Here is a 15,404-nt window from a genome sequence, read left to right on the forward strand (position 1 = left end):
CAACTACATTAGCTTTTCAACCTTGAGCACTTACACGGGACTTGGCTTCAAGCACCTAGCAATCAAAACCAAGTTCCACTTTCTAAATTGGGAGCTTTTTAATTCAAGATTTTCTATTTATAATTCCTTTACACTTACCATCCAACTCAACCCTTCCCCCCAACACTCCCACTAATATGTTAAAAGTCATGAAAGTACAAACTTTGATGTATTCAAAATCTCACAAATGGACTAAACGTTAACAGAATTCGACTTATATTTGTAATCATGGTCAAAGTGATGAATTGTATTATGTACTTGGCTCTCATACAAAAATCAAATCACCTATAGGCACATATATATGCCTCCTCTGACAAATCATTGGGGCAGACACATTTATTTTTAAAAATCTACTACTTAGAACGTACACCTAATTTTTTTTTTTTTTTCCCTCAGTGAGTGTACATCTAAGGTAGAAACAATTTCTGAGGCGGAACATTTTTTTTTTTTTTTGGTGAAATCTTTATACCTACAGTTAAAGTTTCGCTTTGGCCAGTGAGGCACGTGGCACTACTGGATTACATGTAATCCCACCCCTGGAATCGAAAAGCCAAAGGTTTCTGTAGGACTTAACATATCCTATTCTTGGTCAACTTGGTCGTGGAAAGCCGGAAACATACTGACTCGTGATAGTGATTGGAATCGAATTCATCTAAATTTTTTCTAAAAACAAATAGAAAAAAAAAGACTTGGTAAGGCTAAATCATCTAGTGTTGGTTCCCTGGCCAAATTCGTCAAGATTCAGTTTGGAAGACTTGATATCCAGACATGCGAGTTGGGATTTGCAAATAAATTACTATGGTGAAGAGGAATGGTTGAAGCCCTTCTTCTTCATCTTCTCCATCTGTCACCATCGCCAAGATTTGTTAAAATTTGCTTCTATCTCTTTTTCAAATGGAAGTCGGTAATATTTCTTCATCAAAGCATCTTCAGGAGTTGAATGTCATTTACAAATAAATATCTTATGTTATTTGTAAACTACTGAACACGAAACTTATAGTTCCTTCAACTGAAGATTCAACCTAACCTTAAAAATCTATACCCCCTTTGTGATAACAAATCCAAGAGCCTTTATGTTTCACAGTATAGATAGTAGCACCTATGGCTTTTTTTTTTTTTTTTTTTTCCTTTTTGTCTCCTGTTATTTTACGTTATTAATAATGTGACTTCAGAAGCAACTCATTTGATTTTTCTCAACACCTGTTAGAATACTCCGAAATGGATGTGCTAAAGGAGTATTCAGCGATGTCGATAACCTAGCAGAAGAAAAATGGTTTAGGTGCTGACGAATGTCTAAAACACTTGAAAGAGGGAGCCCTCAAAGTCAACGGCCGGCCTGTTGCATATACAGTCTTGATAGCAGCCATGAATACAGTAAGAAAAATAACTGCAAAGATCAAAGTAAGAAAAATAAGACAAACTTTGGGAAAGGGATAAAAGTTTTGAAGCAAAAGATACTGGAAGCAAAAAAGGGGAAGTATGAGGAGAACAAGGGGGTCATTGCTGAGTTGAAGTTGAAGCTAAGTCAGGCTTACAAACAGGAGGAGATATATTGGGCACAAAAGGCAAGATGCAGATGGCTGAGAGAGGGAGATAAAAATACAGCTTTTTTCCATGAAGGGGTGAGCACTAGGAGGCAAAGGAATAGAATATTAGGCCTGCAAAAGGAAGATGGGAAATGGTGTGAGACAGAACAGGAGATAGAGGAGGAAATATGCAATTTTTACAAGGCAATGTACACATCTTCTAAGCAGGATGACTTTGAAGCAGTTACTGAAGGAGTCCCTTGTACAGTCACAATGGAGATGACTGAAATGCTGATTAAACCAGTGGATGAAAAGGAAGTGAAGGCTGCATTATTCTCTATGCACCCAGATAAAGATCCAGGTCCTGATGGTATGTCCCCTTTCTTCTTCCAAAGATACTGGAATACTTGCAAAAATGACATTGTGATGGCTACTCAAAGTTTTCTTTCTGGGGGTTATTTACTAAAAGCTTTGAATGAAACAATAGTGACCCTGATTCTTAAGGTAGAAGCTCCCATAAACCTGTCCCAGTATAGGCCTATATCTTTATGTAACGTCATCTAAAGAGTCATTGCAAAGGTGCTGGCAAACAGACTAAAAAGAGTCATCCCAAAATGCATTAGTTATGCCCAATCTGCTTTTGTCCCTGGTAGGCACATCCTTGATAATGTTATCTTAGCACAGGAACTGCTGCATTTTATGAAAAATAAGAGAACAGGCAGAAATGGTTTTATGACCCTAAAACTTGATCTATCAAAGGCCTATGACCGAGTAGAATGGCAGTTCTTAGGGAGGATGATGATGAAGATGGGTTTCTGTCCCATTTGGGTAAAATGGATCCTTAACTGTGTCACCACAGCAGCTTATTCCTTTAATGTGAACGGCCAAAAGATGGGATATGTAAAACCATCCAGGGGGCATTAGACAAGGGGATCCCCTTTCCTCTTATTTGTTTCTTATTTGTGCTGAGGGGCTGTCCAACTTGATGAACCAAAGACTCAACAACAAAGCTCTAACAGGAGTCAAAGTGGAGAAGGATTGTCCAAAACTGTCTCATTTATTATTTGCTGATGACTCTCTATTTTGCTATAAAGCTAGCAGACAGGAAGCTAAACAAATGAAAGGGATGTTTGCTGCTTACGAAAGAGCTTCAGGCCAGGCCATCAACTATGAGAAGTCTGCAGTTTTCTTTAGTGCAAACACAAACAAAGAGCTGAGAAAGGACATATGTGCTGAGCTGGGAAATATGAAGGAGGCTGCAAGTGGAAAATACCTAGGACTACCTATGCTGATAGGTAGATCAAAGCAATAGGTATTCGGCTATATTAAGCACAAGGTGCAAGGCAAGCTACAAGGGTGGAAAAGGAACTTGTTAAGTCACGCAGGAAAGGAGATTCTGATCAAGTCTGTGGCAATGGCACTTCCCACGTATACCATGTCATGTTTCAAGCTTCCAAAAGTGCTGTGTAAGGATATAAGTAAGATGATAGCTACATTCTGGTGGGGAGGTGGAGAGAATGAGAGGAAAATGCATTGGACTAGCTGGAACAAGATGTCGCAGGTAAAGGGTAAGAGGGGACTGGGATTTAGAGATTTAGAAAAGTTCAATGAAGCACTTTTAGCTAAGCAACTGTGGAGAATACTCACCAATCCAGATTTGCTTATGAGTAAGGTAATGAAGGCAAAGTATCTAGCACAACCACAGAACTGGGAAAGAGACACCCCTAGAGCAGCTTCTTGGACCTGGAAAGCATATTTGGAACAAGAAAATTGGTGACAAGAGGGATAGGGAAAAAGGTAGGAAATGGGAAAACAGTTGTTATTTGGCAGGATAATTGGATACAAGGGATTGAGGATGGATGGATTAAAACTAGAAGAGATCCACGGTGCATACTAAGGAAAGTAGATGAACTGATAGCAGATGGAGATTGGAACCAGGAAATACTGAATCGCTTGTTTATAGCAGAGGATGTCCAAAAGATCAAGGCTATTCCACTCAGTATAACAGGCTGCCAGGATAGATTGTATTGGCGATACACCAAAGCAGGTGTGTTTACGGTGAAATCTGCCTATGATGTGGCAATGGAAATAAGGCAGCGCCAGCACATGGAAAGGCTGAAGGGAGATAGTGGAAGCACGAGCTATGATCAACAGAACTCAAAAATCTAGAAAAGTGTGTGGACCTTATAGATGAAACACAAATTGAAGCACTTCATATGGAGGTGCCTACATCACAGTCTGCCAGTGAATGAACAAATAAAAAAGAGAACAAGTAAAGGCAGTCCAATGTGTCGCAGCTGTGGGGAAGAGGTGGAAACAATAGAACATATGCTGTTCTTTTGTGGCACTGCTGAAACCACATGGAAACTAGCACCTCTACAATGGGATGGATTGAAGGAGCTGAGAGGTAATTTTGTAAGATGGTGGGAAGGGATATTAGGAGCAAAAAAAAGGGAACAAGGACAGGAACACATAGCACTAACTGTAAGTATTCTTTGGCAAATATGGAAGGCAAGGAACAAGAAAGCCTTTGATGAAAAAGAAGCAGACCCAAGGAAAACAGTGCAAAAAGCTATAGTAGAATGGGATGAGTATATAGAGGCCCAAAAAGATATAGCTGGGGAGTTTATTCAACAAACAACAAATTCAAACAGAGGAGAGAAATGGAGACCACCAACAAGAGGCACGATAAAGATAAATTCTGATGCCGCATTCTCACAAAACATGGAGAGAACAGGCATAGGTGTCGTGGCCAGAAATGCAGAAGGAGAGCTGATGAAAGCATGGGCAAGAGCTGAACTCAAACATAGCGAGCCACAGGTGGAGGAAGCAGTAGCAATCAGGATGGGAATGCAAATGGCCTGGAAAGTTAACTGGAAGACAGTAGAGTTCCAATCGGACTGCAAAGAGGTGGTGGACATGATTAACAAGGAAGATGAGCAGCAAACCAGGATAGCTATCATCCTTGAGGACACTGCAAATATGATATGTTTGTTTGAACAATGTACTTTCTCTTTTGTTCATAGAACTGGGAATGGCTGTGCATATAGCTTAGCAAAGTTTGCAGTAAAAGTAGCAGCCATGAATGCTTATACAAGAATTCATCAAGAAATTCCAAACTTTTCCCTAATTTTAAGGTAATTGGGATCCTCTATGTCATTACTTGATGTCAAACTCAGTGTCAATCCCACCGATCACGCGAGGGTAAAAGAAATTTAAATAAACAGCACATGACAAGTTAAATAAACAGGATTTCTGACATAAATATAGAATTGACATTGAGTTGCTACTGAAATGGTGACAATTGGAAAGAAGTTCAGCTGAAGGGACCGCGGATCTGGAATTAAAGAACATCCCGGATTGTTCACTATTCAAAATATGTCAACGAGGCAGAAGTGGCATAAGTTCGGAACGCAAGGCCCGGAAAACGGCATATATAACATATTTGTCACAAAAATTTTCAATTAGTTTCAATTGGAATTATGCTTGTGGTTTTCTCTTAATGAAGTATTTCGATTCCAAATGATTTCGTCCATTATTCATTGCTAGATGCTACAATTTGTTTGATATGCATTGAGCTCAGCAACACTTTCAAGCATTTTTTTTTTGAACATTTGTTGCTTGGGTTTTATAAATTCTACTGCACCTACGGTAACATACTATATTCAGGACTGTAATAAGGATTTAAATGTAATTCAAGACTAAATTTTACAAATCTCACAAAATTAAAAGAGAAAAAAGCTGTATTCTTTGATGAAAAAAATGAAACATGAAAAGAAAAAAGAAAAGGCTGAGGTAGAGAAAAAGAGAATAAAAAGAGGGATGGCAATGTCACAATGAGACTTTGCCTATGGATTATTCCTGCGCCCAATTAAGCCTATTTTAGTCTGGATAATAGTAAGTTAAAAGAAGATAAGTTTAGACGGCATAAACAAAATGTTGAAGACCTGAAGTTTGAGAGAAAGGTATGTTGACAAAGAAAAAAAAAATGTTACCACCTGGCATATTTCACTTCAGACAAGAAAAGGTCACCAAATGATTGACATATTCATTAAACTTGATTGCCAAATCATCCACAATAATTTAAAATTGTGCCATTATAAAATGGCATAAATTTCCAGGCGAAGTCTTTGGGTAAATTACTCATAATCCCTCTATGCTTTGCATAATATGCATGGTATCATATGACTTCCCTAAAATTTCAAATATTCACATAACCTCTTATATAAATAACCTAGAAGTTTTATATAAAATGGAACATGAACGAAAAATTTTCTCCAATTCTGGTGGTTGATCTAGATGCACTCTAAAATGCATGCTATGAAATTATAGTATTCACTTATTATCCTATAATTCTTTATAATTATCCATATAACTCTCCCATAGTTTTGCATCAATCTACATACTCTCTTTATGATTTTGTACAACCCTTATTGAATTAAGTGTTTGAATAAAGGCAATACTAACATTTAAACTTGCAATGTTACGGAAACTATTTCCTCGTCAAATTTTTGTTTTACATAAAACTACATGATTGTTATGTGATTTTTTTCAAAATCTTAGAAGAGTCATATAATATTATGCAAAAGTACAAGAAGACCATGAGTACCTGCATAAATTCGCTACTTCACTAATGGGAAAGCAGTGATGGAGCCACATGGAAGCAAGTGGGGTTAATTGACCCCACTTAAATTTAAAAAAATTAATTTTTAGGTTTAGAAAATTTAGAAATTTTAAATTTGTATCTTATTTGACCACACTAAATTTTAATAGATTCTCTTTTTTATATACATTGATTCCCAAACAATTGAAAATTCATCATGTTATCATCACAAGAATTTTGAATTTATTTCAAGTTATTTATGGACGTTATTTCAAGAATAAATTCTTCCAAAGCTTCCAAAACAAGAAATGAGCTTTCTTAAGTGGAGTGGAAAAATCGATTCTTTCAAACTTCAAAGTTTCCAAAAACAAGAAATTTTCAAGTGGATGCTAAATTTTTTTTTTTATAATACAAAATTAAATTATTGTGAATTTTATCTAGGTTTAGAAAATCAAGTTGATGGTAGCTTGCAAACATTCAAAAGAAAAAAAATCAAGAGCTTCAATTACTTACATTGACAAGCATGTATTTAACAAAATTGATAATGAATTGATTTTACAATGTTTTCGGAAGATGAGTGCTCATAGTGTACAATTATAAATATTTTACAGGTCTATTATTTCTAGTGCATGTTTAACTTGCCATTAGAGCATTAATGTAAACCAAATTGTGCTTGACGATTTCCAATATTCTATTAATGAAACTTGCTTTTATAAAAAAAATAATATGTATGTAATATTAGTAGCTTTTACTTCTTTATTTTTATATTCTATTTTTTCTTTAAAATGTACTGCCAAAAAATTTTGGATTTTTCTCCAAAAATTTTTATAATTTTCGTGAACATATTTTTCATTCATTTTTTACATCACATATGTCAAATCGTTACAATATATTTTTCTACAAAGACTCTAAAAGATAACAATCCAAATAGGCTCTAAAGTTAAGTGTACTAAAATTTGATCCCACTTACTATGAGGTATTGGCTCCACCCTTAGGGGAAGCCACGTATGGTAATTGTCAAAAAAGAGTACTTACGAGCATAGTTATTAAATCCAGCCCGGAAAGGAACACGGCGAAAGAGATGGGTCAACGGGTTACTGTTTAAACTAGTGGATGAGCGGTCCAACCGGTAGGTCACAAAATATACTTAAATACTATGTCTCGTAATTTTTAATATGGTTGAAACTATAATAAATTATGTCATAGTAAATGCTCAATTAGTTCAATTTATTATAAAATTATTAATTCTTATAAGAATTAACGAAACCTAAATTTAATTAATAATCCACCAAACTTCAAGTATAAAATTTTATCTAAGTGTAATTATCCAGTTTATCTCCGAATTTTAAGTGCAAAAGGTTATTAAAAATGATATTTGCCTTTAAAATGAATTGTGTAATATGTTATTTTTTAAATCCATTTCATAGCTTATAAAATTTGAAGAATAATAAAATTTTATTAAAAGATTCCAAACGAATTTTGTTTTGAAGAAATAAAATAAAAATAAAAATTTAATATATGATATAAGAAGGACCAAACAAGTACAAAATGGGTTGTTGGTCCAGTGGTGATTGAACTTTACTTTTATATGTAAGGCCTCAAGTTCAGCCGAATTGACTGGTTGAACCACCTGTCCGTTGACAAGTCAACGGATTTATTGCTCAAACAATCCAATTAGCAACTCAGTCCGGTTTCATGGCCGATTCACCGGATTGACCGGTTGAACCGTCAGGTTAGATTGGGTTTAATAATGATGCTTACGAGTACTTATCTTATTGCAACTGTAGAACTGATCACAACTACAGCTACTTCAATTAGTGACAAGCTTAGACAATCCTAAACAACTGAGAAGATTCATTCGGTCGGCAACCGTTTGCATGTATTTGGAAGTATATGGATTTGCCGAGTATCTATCCGCATGTTTACGTGCATTCGTGAATTCTTAGTTCCTGTATAAGCTTATCTTACATTCCATATTTCCACATGTGTGTCAGCATTTGGTAACTGAAGAAAAAGCCAAAGAACTCCTGACTCTCTTGTTCAAACATCTTTGCCTCTTTAGCACTCATGGCAGGAGCAACCAATGGTAATGCACAAAAGAGGTACGAGTTATAATTTAAAGAATCCTAGTAAAAGTATCCTAGTCCAGCAATGAGATCCGCCAACCTATATAAATAGGTAGATAGCATGTGAAAAAGGGAACTCAACTTGGAATACAACTTTCAATTCAACTTAATTTGGCAACTCAACATACCGAAGAAGCCAATTGTCTTGTAAAATTTTCTCTCATGTTTAGTGGAGAGAGAGAGAGAGAGGGAGAGAGTAGTGTGCCAAACTTATCTTGTACTACAATCTCTTCATTAATAAAAGAAGAAGTTTTCTTCAGAACTTTTCTTACTTTGCATCTGAGTATGCTTAGAGGTAGGAAACGAAATTAAACTGTACTGCAAAAATCTGAAACGATCCTTAAAGGAAGTCATCCTAGTGGTTGGAGATCACAACGCTCAAGTAAGAAATTCTCCGGGAGGTAGGTGGAGTTTTGTCAAAAATCAGATTTAGCTATGGAAGCGTGTTGGACCCTTTTCTTTTGTTAATAAGAAATTGTTACCTTAGATATGGTATGCACTATATTCTCTTGAAAAATTTAATGGAAGATATTTCAAACCTGTTTGGTACCGTATCAATAAATATTACACATCCTGATACACTTTAGAAACAAAAATATTTTTTACATCAAGAATGATAAATATGAATATCTTGTTAGTCAATCCAAACTTAAAATTTTGACTTAAATTTGGGCATCAAAATGATGAATCAATATAGGATTTATATACCTATAGAATAACCTATAAAGACTATAAAGTTGAATACTTTGCAGCATATATTGATAGTGGATCAAGAACATGTTTATGTAAATCTACATGTTTCCCACCACAATATCATGAAAGCTTACCTGATTGAACAGGTATTGATATTTCTAATAAACCTATTACTTTAAATTTTGGAATAGCTAAACCTCAAATTGCTGAGTATCTATTCGCATGTTTACGTGCATTCGTGAATTCTTAGTTCCTATATAAGCTTATCTTACATTCCATATTTCCACATGTGTGTCAGCATTCGGTAATTGAAGAAAAAGCCAAAGAACTCATGACTCTCTTGTTCAAACATCTTTGCCTCTTTAGCACTCATGGCAGGAGCAACCAATGGTAATGCACAAAAGAGGTACGAGTTATAATTTAAAGAATCCTAGTAAAAGATTGTGGAGACCATTCTTTTCGTTGTAACTTTTTTTTCCTTTTAATGGCAGACATGCAGTTGTTACAGGTGCAAACAAAGGAATAGGATTTGAAATCTGCAGGCAATTGGCTTCTCAAGGGATCATTGTACTGCTGACTGCTAGAGATAAGAAGAGGGGAGTTGATGCTGTGGAGAAGCTCAAAGAGTCTAATGACTTTTCTGATCAGGATTTGCTCTTTCATCAGCTTGATGTGGAAGACTCTTCCAGTGTGGCCTCCCTAGCTGAATTTGTCAAGACTCAGTTTGGGAGGCTTGATATCTTGGTATTGTTAGAAAATTATAAATTGAGTTATTTTTTTATATTGTTTACTTAATTTAGCTTCTAGTAATTGTTAATCTTGTAGTTCTTTTGGTTTTGTCATTTAACAGTTTCCAATCTTTGAGTGTTACGTTATAACGATCCTACGATAAATTAAATAAAAGTACAAACATTAGATTGCTGTCACCTTTATCTTTTTTATTTTTTTAAATTTTTTTTGAATGGTGTCAGTGAACAATGCAGGGATTGGTGGATCCCTTGTAGATACTGATGCTCTAAAAGCTGCAATGGCAGCAGCTGGAGGGGTAAGTATGTTGGGCTGCAATACACCTGCAACTGCAAGACAAAAATATATGCAATTTCTTGAATAATCTACTAGCAATCAAGTGAGATTCTTAATGGCCAGGAGTGTTTAAAATTCACATAATTAGTGTAGGTAATCCGACTAAAACAAGTGTTAAAGTTACTTGCTACAAAACTCCTATTTTAAATCGATTAAAATCTCTTACATTTCAAGTTTGCCAAGCACCAATATTATCACATTCCTCTAAAGTTATAATTAAAAGGGGTTGATAATGGTATATAAATACGTTCTCATGCTTGCTTTCGTAGCTTCTTGAGATGCTGCTATCGCAAGTAAATTGAAGTGTTCAGTGCCTATCAATTCATACACATGTGCTATTATATATGTCTTAATGGGCTCACAGGTAAATCAAAAAGTTTCGACATTATTATTAACGCAAAAATATATTTATGCTCTACTTTGTTAGGTTCATGGACAAATTTGTTGTCCCATATGGGTTCGATAGACGAAAAAAATTTGGTGTTTAGTTCATAGATAAGGACCCATGACCTAAGGCTGAGTTTCAACTCATGTCAGACTTTTTCAATGCACTCTCCTAGGTTTGTTCCCCTAATATCTTAGACTCTTGTATATGGGTTTTCATCGTTTTTAATTGAGTAAGGGTATTTATTTATTTTTTTACTTCTTTTAATTTTTTTTTGGGAGGGCGATAGGGGCTGTATCTGGATTGTGTTGACCATAATAAAATTAATTCTGTATATTAGACTTGGATGTTTATTGCCTTCTTGCGTATATTTGCTATCACCTGCACAGGTTGGAGGAACTCACATTAACTGGAAAGCTATATCCACTCAAACATACGAGTTAACTCTAGAATGCGTGGAAACAAACTACTATGGTACAAGAAGAATGGTTGAAGCCCTTTTGCCTCTTCTCCAGCTATCCCAATCACCAAGAATTGTAAACGTTTCCTCAACCATGGGGAAATTAAAGGTACATGAACTCATTTTTTCTGTCTTTGAACTTGGCAAATAATTTTCTTTTTTTTTTTTTTACTTCCTGATCATTTCAGTATAAGAACATAGTTGCTTGTACATATCACTGTATTTAAGATGATTTGCAATGAATGGGCCAGCGGAATATTAAGTGATGGTGAAAACCTTACGGAAGACAGAGTGGATGAGGTGGTTAATGAGTTTTTGTAAAGGATGTCAAAGCTGGTTCTCAGGAAGCCAAAGGCTGGCCTATAGCTTATTCTGTTTCGAAAGCAGCAATTATAGCATATACGAGAATTCTAGCTAAGAAGTTGCCTAATTTCAAGGTGAATTGTGTTTGTCCTGGCTCCACCAGTACAGATTTGAACTACCATACTGGCAAACAGACCCCAGCAGAAAGCGCTGAAAGCCCTGTTATGCTAGCTCTGCTGCCTGATGATGATCCTTCTGGCTTGTTCTTTCTCCGCAAGAAAGTAAACGTCTTTCGAATGAAACTGCATCTTTGACAGACAGTTTTTGAAGTCCAAGATCATGTTGCAGCCCACTGTGTGTGTGTGTGTTTTTTTTTTGGGTAATTGTACCATCCGAATTTCATGGATGATGGCTATTAATTGCTAAATAAAGATTGAGTAAATCTTATATACACTGACAGTTTGTATGCTCTCATACTAAAGATTTTCATAAAGATTTCCTTTAGATGCTTCTTGTATATTTGCTTGTGCTCATATGCTGGCCTGGTCTCTGCACAATATTTTTCTTCCCTTCCTTTTGCACATCATCCCAGGAAGTTTTGTATGGTCAAGCTATAACTAATGAAATCCCTGTGAATTTTTACATTTCTCAATCATTTTTTACTTCATATACATCAAATCGGTACAGTATATATATATATTTAATAAAAACCTCATAAAATAGCAATCCATTCAGGCACCTCATATTACTCAAGATAGGTAGGCCTACCAAAATGAAATGTTTACTAGGTCATGTTGCAGGGTAGCAATATTCCTCTTCTAATCACAGATAATCGCCAGAGGCTGAACTGCTAAAGTATTCATACTTTTAAATAAGCTCATATACATTAAATCACTATAATACATTTTTTTTTGGGTAAAAACTTCATAAATAGGAATTCAAACAGGCTCAATATTACTCAAGATAGGTAAGCTTACGAAAATGAAATGTTTACTCGGTCATGTTACAGGGTAATATTATTCTTCTGCTGATCGTTGATAATCGCCAGAGGCTGATGTTGAATTCAAAGCCAAGCCTCAATTATTGACTTTGAAATAGTCAAAATTGTTGAATTATTTGGCACAATTACAATCCCACATCGGTGGGTTTATGAATTGGAGAAGGTTTCAAGAGCTATAAGTAAGGTCTCTACCTTCTCAATTCAATCACACCAAGCAAGAGCTTCATAACTTGTTTTCTTCTCTCTTTGTAATATTTCTTCTAGTGAAATATTAAGTTGTCGGTAGTGTCCGAGAACGTAGGCAAATTAGCCGAACCTCGTTAAATTCTGGTATTCTATTTTATTGTCTATTTAATAGCTATATTTGTTGGTATATTTGTAGTGAGTTATTGTGTAATTAATTGCATATATAGGTGATTCTGTCTAGAAAATTGGTACTTAAACAGGCCAGTGTGTCTCACCAAATATTTCCTGAAAATTACCATTTTGTAATTTTAGGTACAATAATTTACTCGTTATACCTTAATTTGGTAGAGTTTTCGCAACAATTGGTATCAGAACTCAAGGTTTCTTAGTATGCTCTGTGGTTGCAGCATAGTCTAATCTTTCACATCAGAAAAGATTTCTTGGGCTATTGTTATTCTATATTTAGGAGCTACTAAGTATAATTTGTAGAGATGGCTGAAAGTAAATCTTCATCTACAATGCAAGCATCGACAAGCTCGTCATCGTTTATTATGGCGAGAAATGCTATGATGAATGCAAAATTAAATGTGGAGACATTTGATGGTACCGGTCATTTCGGTATGTGGTAAAATGAGATTCTAGACGCGCTCTTTAATCAAGATCTAGACATTGCCATCGAAGAAGAGAAACCAGAAGAGATTGAAGAGAAGGAATGGAGGACGTTAAATCGTTTAGCGTGTGGTACAATTCGATCGTGTCTTTCAAGAGAACAGAAATATGTGTTCTCAAAAGAAACTTCTGCAAATAAATTGTGGACTGGATTGGAGGAGAAGTTCTTGAAGAAAAATTGTCAAAACAGGCTCAATATGAAGAAGCGTTTATTTCGTTTCACTTATGTTCCTGGCACAACTCTAAGTGATCACATCACTAATTTCAATCAGTTAATTACTGATCTGATGAATTTAGATGTGACATTTGAAGACGAAGATTTGGCTATCATGTTATTGGGATCTCTTCCTGAGGAGTTTGACCATCTTGAAACAACTCTACTCCATGGAAAAGCTGAGGTGTCCCTCAGTAAAGTTAGTTCTGCCCTGTACAGCTATAAGCTCAGAAGAAAAGACAAGCAAAGTAGCAAAGATGGAGCAGCAGAAACTCTGTTAACTAGAGGACTCTCACAAAATCAGAGAAAGGGGACGAGAGCTAGATCCAAGTCGAGAGTCAAACTAAGCAAAGATGAGTGTGCCTTTTGCAGAGAGAAAGGGCACTAGAAGAAGAACTGCCCAAAACTGAAGGGTAGACCTGACAAGAAAAAAACTATTGCGGATTCAAATGTAGCTGAGTGCATTGATCAAGACTCAGACTTTTCATTAGCTGTCATGCCTATTGGTCATTCTAGTACATGGCTATTGGACTCAGGTTGTAGTCATCATATGACGTCCAATAGAGAATGGTTCTTTGATTTCAAGGAACAAAAAGGTGGAGTCGTCTACACGGCAGATGAGACCACATTAGCAACAAATGGGGTTGGTTCAATTCGGCTGAGGAATCAGGATGGATCAATTAGGATTCTAACTGATGTCCGATATGTGCCAGAATTAAAAAAGAACTTCATTTCTGTGGGAGTACTAGAATCAATGGGTTACAAGGTATCGGCATACAATGGAGTGATGAAAATCATTTCAGGTGCATTGGTGCTGGTGAAAGGAATCCAAAAAAATAATAATTTGTATTACTATCAAGGTAATGCAGTTGTTGGAGTAGCGGCAGTGGCTTCCAGTGATGATCGAGAATTAAAAGTAACCAGATTATGGCATATACGCTTAGGGCATGCCGGAGAAAAATTCTTGAATCTTCTTATGAATCAAGGACTGTTGAAAGAAGCCAGTGTTTGCAAGTTAGATTTTTTCGAGCATTGTGTCAAAGGGAAGCAGACAAGGGTAAAATTTGGCATTGCAATTCACGATACCAAGGGTATTTTGGATTATGTGCACTCTGATGTATGGGGACCTTCCAAAACAACTTCTCTGGGAGGCAAAAATTATTTTGTTACCTTTGTCGATGACTTCTCTCGAAGAGTATGGGTGTATACAATGAAGGCGAAAAGTGAAGTACTGGGAATTTTCATCAAGTGAAAAAAGATGTGGAAACTCAAACAGAAAGAAAGATTAAAAGCCTTCGAACAGACAACGGAGGTGAATACACTAGTGATCCGTTCATGAAAATCTGTGAAAATGAAGGCATTGTTCGGCACTTCATAGTCAGAGATACACCACAGCAGAACGGGGAAGCAGAGCGTATGAACCGGACATTGGTGGAGAAAGTTCGGTGTATGTTGTCCAATGCTGGGTTGGGCAGACAATTTTGGGCTGAGACTTTAGCATATGCAAATCACCTCGTTAATCGCTTACCATCAACTGCTATTGGCGGCAAAACTTCATTAGAGAAATGGTCGAGAAAACCTGCTACAGATTATAAATAATTTTTGTTAGTACTCCACTTGCTCCTCATTTCAAGCTCAGTGCATCGTTATCTCCAAAGAATGATGCAGAACGAGAATATATGGCAAATGTACCATATGCAAATGCGGTGGGTAACTTGATGTATGCTATGGTATGTACAAGACTCGACATTTCACAAGCAGTTGGAGTTGTGAGCAGGTACATGCATGATCTTGGTAAGGAGAATTGACAGGCTGTGAAATGGATTTTACGGTACATTTTGAACACTGTAGATGTTGGATTAGTATTTGAGCGGGATGAGAAGATTGGTCAAGGCGCAGTTGGATATTGTGATTCCGACTACGCAGGTGATCAAGATACACGTCGATCAACGACTGGGTATGTGTTTACACTTGCTAAGGCACTAGTCAGTTGGAGGTCTACCTTACAATCAATGGTTGCTTTGTCTACTACAGAGGCGGAGTATATGCCAGTTATGGAAGCTGTTAAGGAAGCAATTTGGCATCATGGGTTGCTTGATGAATTGGGAATCAGACAG

Source organism: Coffea arabica, chromosome 10e (assembly GCF_036785885.1).
Source record: "Coffea arabica cultivar ET-39 chromosome 10e, Coffea Arabica ET-39 HiFi, whole genome shotgun sequence".
NCBI classification, from domain to species: Eukaryota; Viridiplantae; Streptophyta; class Magnoliopsida; order Gentianales; family Rubiaceae; genus Coffea; species Coffea arabica.